Below are 18,405 nucleotides of genomic sequence, written 5' to 3' on the forward strand. Positions count from 1 at the left end.
GATGGAGCATTTAGCAATGCAATCCATAGCCTGGCTTTTGCCTGAACCCCCATCACTCCTCCTCTTGCATATAAGACAATATTTCAGATCTGCATATGAAAACAACACGCCTACCTTTGTTGCACATAGCTGCCTGCCTGTCTCTAGTTACCCCACTGGCTGTAGCTGCGTCCCTTCCGACATGGAATAACACCAACTGTAACGATAAACTGAAAATTAACAGTATAAACCTGCATCATTTTGGACTCTGGTATTTGCTGAATCCGGGTGACCTGACAATCGATGGTGGTGCCGCTGGTGATTCTGGCCTTCTTGGAATCTGTTGGGCCTATGTGTTAGCTCACACATCACTTGGGTATCCATGGTAACTACCACAACATGGTCATCTGCAGTTTACATCTAGCCCGTGGCATTGAATGGCATTTTAAAAGTGCTAAGGGTCCTGGTGCAATAATCCTCCCATGAGGATCAGCCTCAACGGCTTTGTAGATTGCACTCATGTCAGCAACTCCATATACATTTTTTTTTCTTCATGCTTCTTTCTTCATCCTTTTTTCTTTCTGTCATTCAGACTTTCATTCATTCGATCTCTCTCACTCACTTGCTTTAACTCATTTGTTCTCACTCACTCACTCACTCACTCAATCACTCACTCACTCATTCACTCTCACTCACTCTCACTCTCTCACTCACTCGCTCACTAAGTCAGTCTCTCTCTCTCTCTCTTTTTCTTTTTATATATATTTTTTTCCGTCTTCTTCTTCTTCTTCTTCTTCTTCAGACCCTGTCATAGCACTAATGCCTTTCCAATACCACCAGCAGATGGAGACACTCCATTGCAACATTGGTTGTGAGCAGCAGTTTCTAAAAACAAATGCCTCATGGCGGATTTCCCATCCATCAATGGATGGTAAATTTTGTTTTTATCATTCACTGACCACAGAAACCAATGCATGGTCAAGCAACAGCAATGACACACCCTTGTGTATAGGCATGAGACCCTCATGTCATTTAACAGGATTCAGCACCACCCACAAGACAGCTACCTGTCATGTCATGTCAAACCTGCACAGGTGTGCTAGATTATTATTATTTAGTTTTATTTTATTTTTTTACACCAATCAGTGTGCAAACATGGTCATTAAAACGCTAAATGAATAGACGTTCATAAACCAGTCAGTGCAACTCATCATTTTGGTCTCCAATTCTCAAACTCAAATTCTCACCCACGGAGGATTAAATGAGAATCTTTCTTGTTTAACACTGGAATGGGGTGGTGCACTGTTCACTACCCGAAGATACTGCCACATCGGGTCAATGCATAGGGCGACAGAAGCAAGCTTCCAAATCAGCTCCCTTTCTCAAAAATCCATTTAATTTATGGTCCCCAGATAGGGAACGTATGTATCAGTATGTGCTCACAAGTCACCCAAGTGCAAGTATTCACACAAAAAAAAACGTGCCTCAGGATGCGATCTGTCGCAAGATCCTTTCTTTTTTTACACTTGATCTAAGCCAAAAGGCCTAGAGGGGATAACCGGGAAAGGGGTGGACCCAACCATGTCCCCTTCATGAGCACTCACATTACTCATAGGAATGGAAGGAAGGCTGGCAGCCAACCAGCCTCCCATACACTTTCTGGGTGGGTGGCAGTCAGCCACCCATACATACATACAGCACAGGCTAAACCCACATCATCACTTAAAAAAAGGACAGGCGACCATTGCACTCTGATGGAGCATTTAGCAATGCAATCCATAGCCTGGCTTTTGCCTGAACCCCCATCACTCCTCCTCTTGCATATAAGACAATATTTCAGATCTGCATATGAAAACAACACGCCTACCTTTGTTGCACATAGCTGCCTGCCTGTCTCTAGTTACCCCACTGGCTGTAGCTGCGTCCCTTCCGACATGGAATAACACCAACTGTAACGATAAACTGAAAATTAACAGTATAAACCTGCATCATTTTGGACTCTGGTATTTGCTGAATCCGGGTGACCTGACAATCGATGGTGGTGCCGCTGGTGATTCTGGCCTTCTTGGAATCTGTTGGGCCTATGTGTTAGCTCACACATCACTTGGGTATCCATGGTAACTACCACAACATGGTCATCTGCAGTTTACATCTAGCCCGTGGCATTGAATGGCATTTTAAAAGTGCTAAGGGTCCTGGTGCAATAATCCTCCCATGAGGATCAGCCTCAACGGCTTTGTAGATTGCACTCATGTCAGCAACTCCATATACATTTTTTTTTCTTCATGCTTCTTTCTTCATCCTTTTTTCTTTCTGTCATTCAGACTTTCATTCATTCGATCTCTCTCACTCACTTGCTTTAACTCATTTGTTCTCACTCACTCACTCACTCACTCAATCACTCACTCACTCATTCACTCTCACTCACTCTCACTCTCTCACTCACTCGCTCACTAAGTCAGTCTCTCTCTCTCTCTCTCTTTTTCTTTTTATATATATTTTTTTCCGTCTTCTTCTTCTTCTTCTTCTTCTTCTTCAGACCCTGTCATAGCACTAATGCCTTTCCAATACCACCAGCAGATGGAGACACTCCATTGCAACATTGGTTGTGAGCAGCAGTTTCTAAAAACAAATGCCTCATGGCGGATTTCCCATCCATCAATGGATGGTAAATTTTGTTTTTATCATTCACTGACCACAGAAACCAATGCATGGTCAAGCAACAGCAATGACACACCCTTGTGTATAGGCATGAGACCCTCATGTCATTTAACAGGATTCAGCACCACCCACAAGACAGCTACCTGTCATGTCATGTCAAACCTGCACAGGTGTGCTAGATTATTATTATTTAGTTTTATTTTATTTTTTTACACCAATCAGTGTGCAAACATGGTCATTAAAACGCTAAATGAATAGACGTTCATAAACCAGTCAGTGCAACTCATCATTTTGGTCTCCAATTCTCAAACTCAAATTCTCACCCACGGAGGATTAAATGAGAATCTTTCTTGTTTAACACTGGAATGGGGTGGTGCACTGTTCACTACCCGAAGATACTGCCACATCGGGTCAATGCATAGGGCGACAGAAGCAAGCTTCCAAATCAGCTCCCTTTCTCAAAAATCCATTTAATTTATGGTCCCCAGATAGGGAACGTATGTATCAGTATGTGCTCACAAGTCACCCAAGTGCAAGTATTCACACAAAAAAAAACGTGCCTCAGGATGCGATCTGTCGCAAGATCCTTTCTTTTTTTACACTTGATCTAAGCCAAAAGGCCTAGAGGGGATAACCGGGAAAGGGGTGGACCCAACCATGTCCCCTTCATGAGCACTCACATTACTCATAGGAATGGAAGGAAGGCTGGCAGCCAACCAGCCTCCCATACACTTTCTGGGTGGGTGGCAGTCAGCCACCCATACATACATACAGCACAGGCTAAACCCACATCATCACTTAAAAAAAGGACAGGCGACCATTGCACTCTGATGGAGCATTTAGCAATGCAATCCATAGCCTGGCTTTTGCCTGAACCCCCATCACTCCTCCTCTTGCATATAAGACAATATTTCAGATCTGCATATGAAAACAACACGCCTACCTTTGTTGCACATAGCTGCCTGCCTGTCTCTAGTTACCCCACTGGCTGTAGCTGCGTCCCTTCCGACATGGAATAACACCAACTGTAACGATAAACTGAAAATTAACAGTATAAACCTGCATCATTTTGGACTCTGGTATTTGCTGAATCCGGGTGACCTGACAATCGATGGTGGTGCCGCTGGTGATTCTGGCCTTCTTGGAATCTGTTGGGCCTATGTGTTAGCTCACACATCACTTGGGTATCCATGGTAACTACCACAACATGGTCATCTGCAGTTTACATCTAGCCCGTGGCATTGAATGGCATTTTAAAAGTGCTAAGGGTCCTGGTGCAATAATCCTCCCATGAGGATCAGCCTCAACGGCTTTGTAGATTGCACTCATGTCAGCAACTCCATATACATTTTTTTTTCTTCATGCTTCTTTCTTCATCCTTTTTTTCTTTCTGTCATTCAGACTTTCATTCATTCGATCTCTCTCACTCACTTGCTTTAACTCATTTGTTCTCACTCACTCACTCACTCACTCAATCACTCACTCACTCATTCACTCTCACTCACTCTCACTCTCTCACTCACTCGCTCACTAAGTCAGTCTCTCTCTCTCTCTCTCTTTTTCTTTTTATATATATTTTTTTCCGTCTTCTTCTTCTTCTTCTTCTTCTTCAGACCCTGTCATAGCACTAATGCCTTTCCAATACCACCAGCAGATGGAGACACTCCATTGCAACATTGGTTGTGAGCAGCAGTTTCTAAAAACAAATGCCTCATGGCGGATTTCCCATCCATCAATGGATGGTAAATTTTGTTTTTATCATTCACTGACCACAGAAACCAATGCATGGTCAAGCAACAGCAATGACACACCCTTGTGTATAGGCATGAGACCCTCATGTCATTTAACAGGATTCAGCACCACCCACAAGACAGCTACCTGTCATGTCATGTCAAACCTGCACAGGTGTGCTAGATTATTATTATTTAGTTTTATTTTATTTTTTTACACCAATCAGTGTGCAAACATGGTCATTAAAACGCTAAATGAATAGACGTTCATAAACCAGTCAGTGCAACTCATCATTTTGGTCTCCAATTCTCAAACTCAAATTCTCACCCACGGAGGATTAAATGAGAATCTTTCTTGTTTAACACTGGAATGGGGTGGTGCCCTGTTCACTACACGAAGATACTGCCACATTGGGTCAATGCATAGGGCGACAGAAGCAAGCTTCCAAATCAGCTCCCTTTCTCAAAAATCCATTTAATTTATGGTCCCCAGATAGGGAACGTATGTATCAGTATGTGCTCACAAGTCACCCAAGTGCAAGTATTCACACAAAAAAAAACGTGCCTCAGGATGCGATCTGTCGCAAGATCCTTTCTTTTTTTACACTTGATCTAAGCCAAAAGGCCTAGAGGGGATAACCGGGAAAGGGGTGGACCCAACCATGTCCCCTTCATGAGCACTCACATTACTCATAGGAATGGAAGGAAGGCTGGCAGCCAACCAGCCTCCCATACACTTTCTGGGTGGGTGGCAGTCAGCCACCCATACATACATACAGCACAGGCTAAACCCACATCATCACTTAAAAAAAGGACAGGCGACCATTGCACTCTGATGGAGCATTTAGCAATGCAATCCATAGCCTGGCTTTTGCCTGAACCCCCATCACTCCTCCTCTTGCATATAAGACAATATTTCAGATCTGCATATGAAAACAACACGCCTACCTTTGTTGCACATAGCTGCCTGCCTGTCTCTAGTTACCCCACTGGCTGTAGCTGCGTCCCTTCCGACATGGAATAACACCAACTGTAACGATAAACTGAAAATTAACAGTATAAACCTGCATCATTTTGGACTCTGGTATTTGCTGAATCCGGGTGACCTGACAATCGATGGTGGTGCCGCTGGTGATTCTGGCCTTCTTGGAATCTGTTGGGCCTATGTGTTAGCTCACACATCACTTGGGTATCCATGGTAACTACCACAACATGGTCATCTGCAGTTTACATCTAGCCCGTGGCATTGAATGGCATTTTAAAAGTGCTAAGGGTCCTGGTGCAATAATCCTCCCATGAGGATCAGCCTCAACGGCTTTGTAGATTGCACTCATGTCAGCAACTCCATATACATTTTTTTTTCTTCATGCTTCTTTCTTCATCCTTTTTTCTTTCTGTCATTCAGACTTTCATTCATTCGATCTCTCTCACTCACTTGCTTTAACTCATTTGTTCTCACTCACTCACTCACTCACTCAATCACTCACTCACTCATTCACTCTCACTCACTCTCACTCTCTCACTCACTCGCTCACTAAGTCAGTCTCTCTCTCTCTCTCTCTCTCTTTTTCTTTTTATATATATTTTTTTCCGTCTTCTTCTTCTTCTTCTTCTTCTTCAGACCCTGTCATAGCACTAATGCCTTTCCAATACCACCAGCAGATGGAGACACTCCATTGCAACATTGGTTGTGAGCAGCAGTTTCTAAAAACAAATGCCTCATGGCGGATTTCCCATCCATCAATGGATGGTAAATTTTGTTTTTATCATTCACTGACCACAGAAACCAATGCATGGTCAAGCAACAGCAATGACACACCCTTGTGTATAGGCATGAGACCCTCATGTCATTTAACAGGATTCAGCACCACCCACAAGACAGCTACCTGTCATGTCATGTCAAACCTGCACAGGTGTGCTAGATTATTATTATTTAGTTTTATTTTATTTTTTTACACCAATCAGTGTGCAAACATGGTCATTAAAACGCTAAATGAATAGACGTTCATAAACCAGTCAGTGCAACTCATCATTTTGGTCTCCAATTCTCAAACTCAAATTCTCACCCACGGAGGATTAAATGAGAATCTTTCTTGTTTAACACTGGAATGGGGTGGTGCACTGTTCACTACACGAAGATACTGCCACATTGGGTCAATGCATAGGGCGACAGAAGCAAGCTTCCAAATCAGCTCCCTTTCTCAAAAATCCATTTAATTTATGGTCCCCAGATAGGGAACGTATGTATCAGTATGTGCTCACAAGTCACCCAAGTGCAAGTATTCACACAAAAAAAAACGTGCCTCAGGATGCGATCTGTCGCAAGATCCTTTCTTTTTTTACACTTGATCTAAGCCAAAAGGCCTAGAGGGGATAACCGGGAAAGGGGTGGACCCAACCATGTCCCCTTCATGAGCACTCACATTACTCATAGGAATGGAAGGAAGGCTGGCAGCCAACCAGCCTCCCATACACTTTCTGGGTGGGTGGCAGTCAGCCACCCATACATACATACAGCACAGGCTAAACCCACATCATCACTTAAAAAAAGGACAGGCGACCATTGCACTCTGATGGAGCATTTAGCAATGCAATCCATAGCCTGGCTTTTGCCTGAACCCCCATCACTCCTCCTCTTGCATATAAGACAATATTTCAGATCTGCATATGAAAACAACACGCCTACCTTTGTTGCACATAGCTGCCTGCCTGTCTCTAGTTACCCCACTGGCTGTAGCTGCGTCCCTTCCGACATGGAATAACACCAACTGTAACGATAAACTGAAAATTAACAGTATAAACCTGCATCATTTTGGACTCTGGTATTTGCTGAATCCGGGTGACCTGACAATCGATGGTGGTGCCGCTGGTGATTCTGGCCTTCTTGGAATCTGTTGGGCCTATGTGTTAGCTCACACATCACTTGGGTATCCATGGTAACTACCACAACATGGTCATCTGCAGTTTACATCTAGCCCGTGGCATTGAATGGCATTTTAAAAGTGCTAAGGGTCCTGGTGCAATAATCCTCCCATGAGGATCAGCCTCAACGGCTTTGTAGATTGCACTCATGTCAGCAACTCCATATACATTTTTTTTTCTTCATGCTTCTTTCTTCATCCTTTTTTCTTTCTGTCATTCAGACTTTCATTCATTCGATCTCTCTCACTCACTTGCTTTAACTCATTTGTTCTCACTCACTCACTCACTCACTCAATCACTCACTCACTCATTCACTCTCACTCACTCTCACTCTCTCACTCACTCGCTCACTAAGTCAGTCTCTCTCTCTCTCTTTTTCTTTTTATATATATTTTTTTCCGTCTTCTTCTTCTTCTTCTTCTTCTTCTTCTTCAGACCCTGTCATAGCACTAATGCCTTTCCAATACCACCAGCAGATGGAGACACTCCATTGCAACATTGGTTGTGAGCAGCAGTTTCTAAAAACAAATGCCTCATGGCGGATTTCCCATCCATCAATGGATGGTAAATTTTGTTTTTATCATTCACTGACCACAGAAACCAATGCATGGTCAAGCAACAGCAATGACACACCCTTGTGTATAGGCATGAGACCCTCATGTCATTTAACAGGATTCAGCACCACCCACAAGACAGCTACCTGTCATGTCATGTCAAACCTGCACAGGTGTGCTAGATTATTATTATTTAGTTTTATTTTATTTTTTTACACCAATCAGTGTGCAAACATGGTCATTAAAACGCTAAATGAATAGACGTTCATAAACCAGTCAGTGCAACTCATCATTTTGGTCTCCAATTCTCAAACTCAAATTCTCACCCACGGAGGATTAAATGAGAATCTTTCTTGTTTAACACTGGAATGGGGTGGTGCACTGTTCACTACCCGAAGATACTGCCACATCGGGTCAATGCATAGGGCGACAGAAGCAAGCTTCCAAATCAGCTCCCTTTCTCAAAAATCCATTTAATTTATGGTCCCCAGATAGGGAACGTATGTATCAGTATGTGCTCACAAGTCACCCAAGTGCAAGTATTCACACAAAAAAAAACGTGCCTCAGGATGCGATCTGTCGCAAGATCCTTTCTTTTTTTACACTTGATCTAAGCCAAAAGGCCTAGAGGGGATAACCGGGAAAGGGGTGGACCCAACCATGTCCCCTTCATGAGCACTCACATTACTCATAGGAATGGAAGGAAGGCTGGCAGCCAACCAGCCTCCCATACACTTTCTGGGTGGGTGGCAGTCAGCCACCCATACATACATACAGCACAGGCTAAACCCACATCATCACTTAAAAAAAGGACAGGCGACCATTGCACTCTGATGGAGCATTTAGCAATGCAATCCATAGCCTGGCTTTTGCCTGAACCCCCATCACTCCTCCTCTTGCATATAAGACAATATTTCAGATCTGCATATGAAAACAACACGCCTACCTTTGTTGCACATAGCTGCCTGCCTGTCTCTAGTTACCCCACTGGCTGTAGCTGCGTCCCTTCCGACATGGAATAACACCAACTGTAACGATAAACTGAAAATTAACAGTATAAACCTGCATCATTTTGGACTCTGGTATTTGCTGAATCCGGGTGACCTGACAATCGATGGTGGTGCCGCTGGTGATTCTGGCCTTCTTGGAATCTGTTGGGCCTATGTGTTAGCTCACACATCACTTGGGTATCCATGGTAACTACCACAACATGGTCATCTGCAGTTTACATCTAGCCCGTGGCATTGAATGGCATTTTAAAAGTGCTAAGGGTCCTGGTGCAATAATCCTCCCATGAGGATCAGCCTCAACGGCTTTGTAGATTGCACTCATGTCAGCAACTCCATATACATTTTTTTTTCTTCATGCTTCTTTCTTCATCCTTTTTTCTTTCTGTCATTCAGACTTTCATTCATTCGATCTCTCTCACTCACTTGCTTTAACTCATTTGTTCTCACTCACTCACTCACTCATTCACTCTCACTCACTCTCACTCTCTCACTCACTCGCTCACTAAGTCAGTCTCTCTCTCTCTCTCTCTTTTTCTTTTTATATATATTTTTTTCCGTCTTCTTCTTCTTCTTCTTCTTCTTCTTCTTCTTCTTCTTCAGACCCTGTCATAGCACTAATGCCTTTCCAATACCACCAGCAGATGGAGACACTCCATTGCAACATTGGTTGTGAGCAGCAGTTTCTAAAAACAAATGCCTCATGGCGGATTTCCCATCCATCAATGGATGGTAAATTTTGTTTTTATCATTCACTGACCACAGAAACCAATGCATGGTCAAGCAACAGCAATGACACACCCTTGTGTATAGGCATGAGACCCTCATGTCATTTAACAGGATTCAGCACCACCCACAAGACAGCTACCTGTCATGTCATGTCAAACCTGCACAGGTGTGCTAGATTATTATTATTTAGTTTTATTTTATTTTTTTACACCAATCAGTGTGCAAACATGGTCATTAAAACGCTAAATGAATAGACGTTCATAAACCAGTCAGTGCAACTCATCATTTTGGTCTCCAATTCTCAAACTCAAATTCTCACCCACGGAGGATTAAATGAGAATCTTTCTTGTTTAACACTGGAATGGGGTGGTGCACTGTTCACTACCCGAAGATACTGCCACATCGGGTCAATGCATAGGGCGACAGAAGCAAGCTTCCAAATCAGCTCCCTTTCTCAAAAATCCATTTAATTTATGGTCCCCAGATAGGGAACGTATGTATCAGTATGTGCTCACAAGTCACCCAAGTGCAAGTATTCACACAAAAAAAAACGTGCCTCAGGATGCGATCTGTCGCAAGATCCTTTCTTTTTTTACACTTGATCTAAGCCAAAAGGCCTAGAGGGGATAACCGGGAAAGGGGTGGACCCAACCATGTCCCCTTCATGAGCACTCACATTACTCATAGGAATGGAAGGAAGGCTGGCAGCCAACCAGCCTCCCATACACTTTCTGGGTGGGTGGCAGTCAGCCACCCATACATACATACAGCACAGGCTAAACCCACATCATCACTTAAAAAAAGGACAGGCGACCATTGCACTCTGATGGAGCATTTAGCAATGCAATCCATAGCCTGGCTTTTGCCTGAACCCCCATCACTCCTCCTCTTGCATATAAGACAATATTTCAGATCTGCATATGAAAACAACACGCCTACCTTTGTTGCACATAGCTGCCTGCCTGTCTCTAGTTACCCCACTGGCTGTAGCTGCGTCCCTTCCGACATGGAATAACACCAACTGTAACGATAAACTGAAAATTAACAGTATAAACCTGCATCATTTTGGACTCTGGTATTTGCTGAATCCGGGTGACCTGACAATCGATGGTGGTGCCGCTGGTGATTCTGGCCTTCTTGGAATCTGTTGGGCCTATGTGTTAGCTCACACATCACTTGGGTATCCATGGTAACTACCACAACATGGTCATCTGCAGTTTACATCTAGCCCGTGGCATTGAATGGCATTTTAAAAGTGCTAAGGGTCCTGGTGCAATAATCCTCCCATGAGGATCAGCCTCAACGGCTTTGTAGATTGCACTCATGTCAGCAACTCCATATACATTTTTTTTTCTTCATGCTTCTTTCTTCATCCTTTTTTCTTTCTGTCATTCAGACTTTCATTCATTCGATCTCTCTCACTCACTTGCTTTAACTCATTTGTTCTCACTCACTCACTCACTCACTCAATCACTCACTCACTCATTCACTCTCACTCACTCTCACTCTCTCACTCACTCGCTCACTAAGTCAGTCTCTCTATCTCTCTCTTTTTCTTTTTATATATATTTTTTTCCGTCTTCTTCTTCTTCTTCTTCTTCTTCTTCTTCAGACCCTGTCATAGCACTAATGCCTTTCCAATACCACCAGCAGATGGAGACACTCCATTGCAACATTGGTTGTGAGCAGCAGTTTCTAAAAACAAATGCCTCATGGCGGATTTCCCATCCATCAATGGATGGTAAATTTTGTTTTTATCATTCACTGACCACAGAAACCAATGCATGGTCAAGCAACAGCAATGACACACCCTTGTGTATAGGCATGAGACCCTCATGTCATTTAACAGGATTCAGCACCACCCACAAGACAGCTACCTGTCATGTCATGTCAAACCTGCACAGGTGTGCTAGATTATTATTATTTAGTTTTATTTTATTTTTTTACACCAATCAGTGTGCAAACATGGTCATTAAAACGCTAAATGAATAGACGTTCATAAACCAGTCAGTGCAACTCATCATTTTGGTCTCCAATTCTCAAACTCAAATTCTCACCCACGGAGGATTAAATGAGAATCTTTCTTGTTTAACACTGGAATGGGGTGGTGCACTGTTCACTACCCGAAGATACTGCCACATCGGGTCAATGCATAGGGCGACAGAAGCAAGCTTCCAAATCAGCTCCCTTTCTCAAAAATCCATTAAATTTATGGTCCCCAGATAGGGAACGTATGTATCAGTATGTGCTCACAAGTCACCCAAGTGCAAGTATTCACACAAAAAAAAACGTGCCTCAGGATGCGATCTGTCGCAAGATCCTTTCTTTTTTTACACTTGATCTAAGCCAAAAGGCCTAGAGGGGATAACCGGGAAAGGGGTGGACCCAACCATGTCCCCTTCATGAGCACTCACATTACTCATAGGAATGGAAGGAAGGCTGGCAGCCAACCAGCCTCCCATACACTTTCTGGGTGGGTGGCAGTCAGCCACCCATACATACATACAGCACAGGCTAAACCCACATCATCACTTAAAAAAAGGACAGGCGACCATTGCACTCTGATGGAGCATTTAGCAATGCAATCCATAGCCTGGCTTTTGCCTGAACCCCCATCACTCCTCCTCTTGCATATAAGACAATATTTCAGATCTGCATATGAAAACAACACGCCTACCTTTGTTGCACATAGCTGCCTGCCTGTCTCTAGTTACCCCACTGGCTGTAGCTGCGTCCCTTCCGACATGGAATAACACCAACTGTAACGATAAACTGAAAATTAACAGTATAAACCTGCATCATTTTGGACTCTGGTATTTGCTGAATCCGGGTGACCTGACAATCGATGGTGGTGCCGCTGGTGATTCTGGCCTTCTTGGAATCTGTTGGGCCTATGTGTTAGCTCACACATCACTTGGGTATCCATGGTAACTACCACAACATGGTCATCTGCAGTTTACATCTAGCCCGTGGCATTGAATGGCATTTTAAAAGTGCTAAGGGTCCTGGTGCAATAATCCTCCCATGAGGATCAGCCTCAACGGCTTTGTAGATTGCACTCATGTCAGCAACTCCATATACATTTTTTTTTCTTCATGCTTCTTTCTTCATCCTTTTTTCTTTCTGTCATTCAGACTTTCATTCATTCGATCTCTCTCACTCACTTGCTTTAACTCATTTGTTCTCACTCACTCACTCACTCAATCACTCACTCACTCATTCACTCTCACTCACTCTCACTCTCTCACTCACTCGCTCACTAAGTCAGTCTCTCTCTCTCTCTCTCTTTTTCTTTTTATATATATTTTTTTCCGTCTTCTTCTTCTTCTTCTTCTTCTTCTTCTTCTTCTTCAGACCCTGTCATAGCACTAATGCCTTTCCAATACCACCAGCAGATGGAGACACTCCATTGCAACATTGGTTGTGAGCAGCAGTTTCTAAAAACAAATGCCTCATGGCGGATTTCCCATCCATCAATGGATGGTAAATTTTGTTTTTATCATTCACTGACCACAGAAACCAATGCATGGTCAAGCAACAGCAATGACACACCCTTGTGTATAGGCATGAGACCCTCATGTCATTTAACAGGATTCAGCACCACCCACAAGACAGCTACCTGTCATGTCATGTCAAACCTGCACAGGTGTGCTAGATTATTATTATTTAGTTTTATTTTATTTTTTTACACCAATCAGTGTGCAAACATGGTCATTAAAACGCTAAATGAATAGACGTTCATAAACCAGTCAGTGCAACTCATCATTTTGGTCTCCAATTCTCAAACTCAAATTCTCACCCACGGAGGATTAAATGAGAATCTTTCTTGTTTAACACTGGAATGGGGTGGTGCACTGTTCACTACCCGAAGATACTGCCACATCGGGTCAATGCATAGGGCGACAGAAGCAAGCTTCCAAATCAGCTCCCTTTCTCAAAAATCCATTTAATTTATGGTCCCCAGATAGGGAACGTATGTATCAGTATGTGCTCACAAGTCACCTAAGTGCAAGTATTCACACAAAAAAAAACGTGCCTCAGGATGCGATCTGTCGCAAGATCCTTTCTTTTTTTACACTTGATCTAAGCCAAAAGGCCTAGAGGGGATAACCGGGAAAGGGGTGGACCCAACCATGTCCCCTTCATGAGCACTCACATTACTCATAGGAATGGAAGGAAGGCTGGCAGCCAACCAGCCTCCCATACACTTTCTGGGTGGGTGGCAGTCAGCCACCCATACATACATACAGCACAGGCTAAACCCACATCATCACTTAAAAAAAGGACAGGCGACCATTGCACTCTGATGGAGCATTTAGCAATGCAATCCATAGCCTGGCTTTTGCCTGAACCCCCATCACTCCTCCTCTTGCATATAAGACAATATTTCAGATCTGCATATGAAAACAACACGCCTACCTTTGTTGCACATAGCTGCCTGCCTGTCTCTAGTTACCCCACTGGCTGTAGCTGCGTCCCTTCCGACATGGAATAACACCAACTGTAACGATAAACTGAAAATTAACAGTATAAACCTGCATCATTTTGGACTCTGGTATTTGCTGAATCCGGGTGACCTGACAATCGATGGTGGTGCCGCTGGTGATTCTGGCCTTCTTGGAATCTGTTGGGCCTATGTGTTAGCTCACACATCACTTGGGTATCCATGGTAACTACCACAACATGGTCATCTGCAGTTTACATCTAGCCCGTGGCATTGAATGGCATTTTAAAAGTGCTAAGGGTCCTGGTGCAATAATCCTCCCATGAGGATCAGCCTCAACGGCTTTGTAGATTGCACTCATGTCAGCAACTCCATATACATTTTTTTTTCTTCATGCTTCTTTCTTCATCCTTTTTTCTTTCTGTCATTCAGACTTTCATTCATTCGATCTCTCTCACTCACTTGCTTTAACTCATTTGTTCTCACTCACTCACTCACTCACTCAATCACTCACTCACTCATTCACTCTCACTCACTCTCACTCTCTCACTCACTCGCTCACTAAGTCAGTCTCTCTCTCTCTCTCTCTTTTTCTTTTTATATATATTTTTTTCCGTCTTCTTCTTCTTCTTCTTCTTCTTCTTCTTCAGACCCTGTCATAGCACTAATGCCTTTCCAATACCACCAGCAGATGGAGACACTCCATTGCAACATTGGTTGTGAGCAGCAGTTTCTAAAAACAAATGCCTCATGGCGGATTTCCCATCCATCAATGGATGGTAAATTTTGTTTTTATCATTCACTGACCACAGAAACCAATGCATGGTCAAGCAACAGCAATGACACACCCTTGTGTATAGGCATGAGACCCTCATGTCATTTAACAGGATTCAGCACCACCCACAAGACAGCTACCTGTCATGTCATGTCAAACCTGCACAGGTGTGCTAGATTATTATTATTTAGTTTTATTTTATTTTTTTACACCAATCAGTGTGCAAACATGGTCATTAAAACGCTAAATGAATAGACGTTCATAAACCAGTCAGTGCAACTCATCATTTTGGTCTCCAATTCTCAAACTCAAATTCTCACCCACGGAGGATTAAATGAGAATCTTTCTTGTTTAACACTGGAATGGGGTGGTGCACTGTTCACTACCCGAAGATACTGCCACATCGGGTCAATGCATAGGGCGACAGAAGCAAGCTTCCAAATCAGCTCCCTTTCTCAAAAATCCATTTAATTTATGGTCCCCAGATAGGGAACGTATGTATCAGTATGTGCTCACAAGTCACCCAAGTGCAAGTATTCACACAAAAAAAAACGTGCCTCAGGATGCGATATGTCGCAAGATCCTTTCTTTTTTTACACTTGATCTAAGCCAAAAGGCCTAGAGGGGATAACCGGGAAAGGGGTGGACCCAACCATGTCCCCTTCATGAGCACTCACATTACTCATAGGAATGGAAGGAAGGCTGGCAGCCAACCAGCCTCCCATACACTTTCTGGGTGGGTGGCAGTCAGCCACCCATACATACATACAGCACAGGCTAAACCCACATCATCACTTAAAAAAAGGACAGGCGACCATTGCACTCTGATGGAGCATTTAGCAATGCAATCCATAGCCTGGCTTTTGCCTGAACCCCCATCACTCCTCCTCTTGCATATAAGACAATATTTCAGATCTGCATATGAAAACAACACGCCTACCTTTGTTGCACATAGCTGCCTGCCTGTCTCTAGTTACCCCACTGGCTGTAGCTGCGTCCCTTCCGACATGGAATAACACCAACTGTAACGATAAACTGAAAATTAACAGTATAAACCTGCATCATTTTGGACTCTGGTATTTGCTGAATCCGGGTGACCTGACAATCGATGGTGGTGCCGCTGGTGATTCTGGCCTTCTTGGAATCTGTTGGGCCTATGTGTTAGCTCACACATCACTTGGGTATCCATGGTAACTACCACAACATGGTCATCTGCAGTTTACATCTAGCCCGTGGCATTGAATGGCATTTTAAAAGTGCTAAGGGTCCTGGTGCAATAATCCTCCCATGAGGATCAGCCTCAACGGCTTTGTAGATTGCACTCATGTCAGCAACTCCATATACATTTTTTTTTCTTCATGCTTCTTTCTTCATCCTTTTTTCTTTCTGTCATTCAGACTTTCATTCATTCGATCTCTCTCACTCACTTGCTTTAACTCATTTGTTCTCACTCACTCACTCACTCACTCAATCACTCACTCACTCATTCACTCTCACTCACTCTCACTCTCTCACTCACTCGCTCACTAAGTCAGTCTCTCTCTCTCTCTCTCTTTTTCTTTTTATATATATTTTTTTCCGTCTTCTTCTTCTTCTTCTTCTTCTTCAGACCCTGTCATAGCACTAATGCCTTTCCAATACCACCAGCAGATGGAGACACTCCATTGCAACATTGGTTGTGAGCAGCAGTTTCTAAAAACAAATGCCTCATGGCGGATTTCCCATCCATCAATGGATGGTAAATTTTGTTTTTATCATTCACTGACCACAGAAACCAATGCATGGTCAAGCAACAGCAATGACACACCCTTGTGTATAGGCATGAGACCCTCATGTCATTTAACAGGATTCAGCACCACCCACAAGACAGCTACCTGTCATGTCATGTCAAACCTGCACAGGTGTGCTAGATTATTATTATTTAGTTTTATTTTATTTTTTTACACCAATCAGTGTGCAAACATGGTCATTGAAACGCTAAATGAATAGACGTTCATAAACCAGTCAGTGCAACTCATCATTTTGGTCTCCAATTCTCAAACTCAAATTCTCACCCACGGAGGATTAAATGAGAATCTTTCTTGTTTAACACTGGAATGGGGTGGTGCACTGTTCACTACCCGAAGATACTGCCACATCGGGTCAATGCATAGGGCGACAGAAGCAAGCTTCCAAATCAGCTCCCTTTCTCAAAAATCCATTTAATTTATGGTCCCCAGATAGGGAACGTATGTATCAGTATGTGCTCACAAGTCACCCAAGTGCAAGTATTCACACAAAAAAAAACGTGCCTCAGGATGCGATCTGTCGCAAGATCCTTTCTTTTTTTACACTTGATCTAAGCCAAAAGGCCTAGAGGGGATAACCGGGAAAGGGGTGGACCCAACCATGTCCCCTTCATGAGCACTCACATTACTCATAGGAATGGAAGGAAGGCTGGCAGCCAACCAGCCTCCCATACACTTTCTGGGTGGGTGGCAGTCAGCCACCCATACATACATACAGCACAGGCTAAACCCACATCATCACTTAAAAAAAGGACAGGCGACCATTGCACTCTGATGGAGCATTTAGCAATGCAATCCATAGCCTGGCTTTTGCCTGAACCCCCATCACTCCTCCTCTTGCATATAAGACAATATTTCAGATCTGCATATGAAAACAACACGCCTACCTTTGTTGCACATAGCTGCCTGCCTGTCTCTAGTTACCCCACTGGCTGTAGCTGCGTCCCTTCCGACATGGAATAACACCAACTGTAACGATAAACTGAAAATTAACAGTATAAACCTGCATCATTTTGGACTCTGGTATTTGCTGAATCCGGGTGACCTGACAATCGATGGTGGTGCCGCTGGTGATTCTGGCCTTCTTGGAATCTGTTGGGCCTATGTGTTAGCTCACACATCACTTGGGTATCCATGGTAACTACCACAACATGGTCATCTGCAGTTTACATCTAGCCCGTGGCATTGAATGGCATTTTAAAAGTGCTAAGGGTCCTGGTGCAATAATCCTCCCATGAGGATCAGCCTCAACGGCTTTGTAGATTGCACTCATGTCAGCAACTCCATATACATTTTTTTTTCTTCATGCTTCTTTCTTCATCCTTTTTTCTTTCTGTCATTCAGACTTTCATTCATTCGATCTCTCTCACTCACTTGCTTTAACTCATTTGTTCTCACTCACTCACTCACTCACTCAATCACTCACTCACTCATTCACTCTCACTCACTCTCACTCTCTCACTCACTCGCTCACTAAGTCAGTCTCTCTCTCTCTCTCTCTTTTTCTTTTTATATATATTTTTTTCCGTCTTCTTCTTCTTCTTCTTCTTCTTCTTCTTCTTCTTCAGACCCTGTCATAGCACTAATGCCTTTCCAATACCACCAGCAGATGGAGACACTCCATTGCAACATTGGTTGTGAGCAGCAGTTTCTAAAAACAAATGCCTCATGGCGGATTTCCCATCCATCAATGGATGGTAAATTTTGTTTTTATCATTCACTGACCACAGAAACCAATGCATGGTCAAGCAACAGCAATGACACACCCTTGTGTATAGGCATGAGACCCTCATGTCATTTAACAGGATTCAGCACCA

At 43.3% G+C, this 18,405-nt stretch overlaps 10 pseudogenes; all 10 read right to left on the reverse strand.

Moving 5' to 3' along the window:
- Nucleotides 1–1,271: 1,271 nt before the first annotated feature.
- Nucleotides 1,272–1,535, reverse strand: LOC130346870 (U2 spliceosomal RNA; annotated as a pseudogene).
- Nucleotides 1,536–3,008: 1,473 nt separating this feature from the next.
- LOC130346871 (U2 spliceosomal RNA) lies at nucleotides 3,009–3,272 on the reverse strand (annotated as a pseudogene).
- A 1,471-nt stretch (nucleotides 3,273–4,743) lies between these two features.
- LOC130346845 (U2 spliceosomal RNA) lies at nucleotides 4,744–5,007 on the reverse strand (annotated as a pseudogene).
- Nucleotides 5,008–6,481: 1,474 nt separating this feature from the next.
- LOC130346844 (U2 spliceosomal RNA) lies at nucleotides 6,482–6,745 on the reverse strand (annotated as a pseudogene).
- A 1,472-nt stretch (nucleotides 6,746–8,217) lies between these two features.
- LOC130346872 (U2 spliceosomal RNA) lies at nucleotides 8,218–8,481 on the reverse strand (annotated as a pseudogene).
- Nucleotides 8,482–9,946: 1,465 nt separating this feature from the next.
- LOC130346873 (U2 spliceosomal RNA) lies at nucleotides 9,947–10,210 on the reverse strand (annotated as a pseudogene).
- A 1,474-nt stretch (nucleotides 10,211–11,684) lies between these two features.
- On the reverse strand, nucleotides 11,685–11,948 carry LOC130346840 (U2 spliceosomal RNA; annotated as a pseudogene).
- A 1,478-nt stretch (nucleotides 11,949–13,426) lies between these two features.
- Nucleotides 13,427–13,690, reverse strand: LOC130346823 (U2 spliceosomal RNA; annotated as a pseudogene).
- A 1,476-nt stretch (nucleotides 13,691–15,166) lies between these two features.
- Nucleotides 15,167–15,430, reverse strand: LOC130346877 (U2 spliceosomal RNA; annotated as a pseudogene).
- A 1,470-nt stretch (nucleotides 15,431–16,900) lies between these two features.
- Nucleotides 16,901–17,164, reverse strand: LOC130346875 (U2 spliceosomal RNA; annotated as a pseudogene).
- Nucleotides 17,165–18,405: the final 1,241 nt, after the last annotated feature.

The sequence above is a fragment of the Hyla sarda genome, unplaced genomic scaffold (genome assembly GCF_029499605.1).
Source record: "Hyla sarda isolate aHylSar1 unplaced genomic scaffold, aHylSar1.hap1 scaffold_803, whole genome shotgun sequence".
Taxonomy (NCBI): domain Eukaryota; kingdom Metazoa; phylum Chordata; class Amphibia; order Anura; family Hylidae; genus Hyla; species Hyla sarda.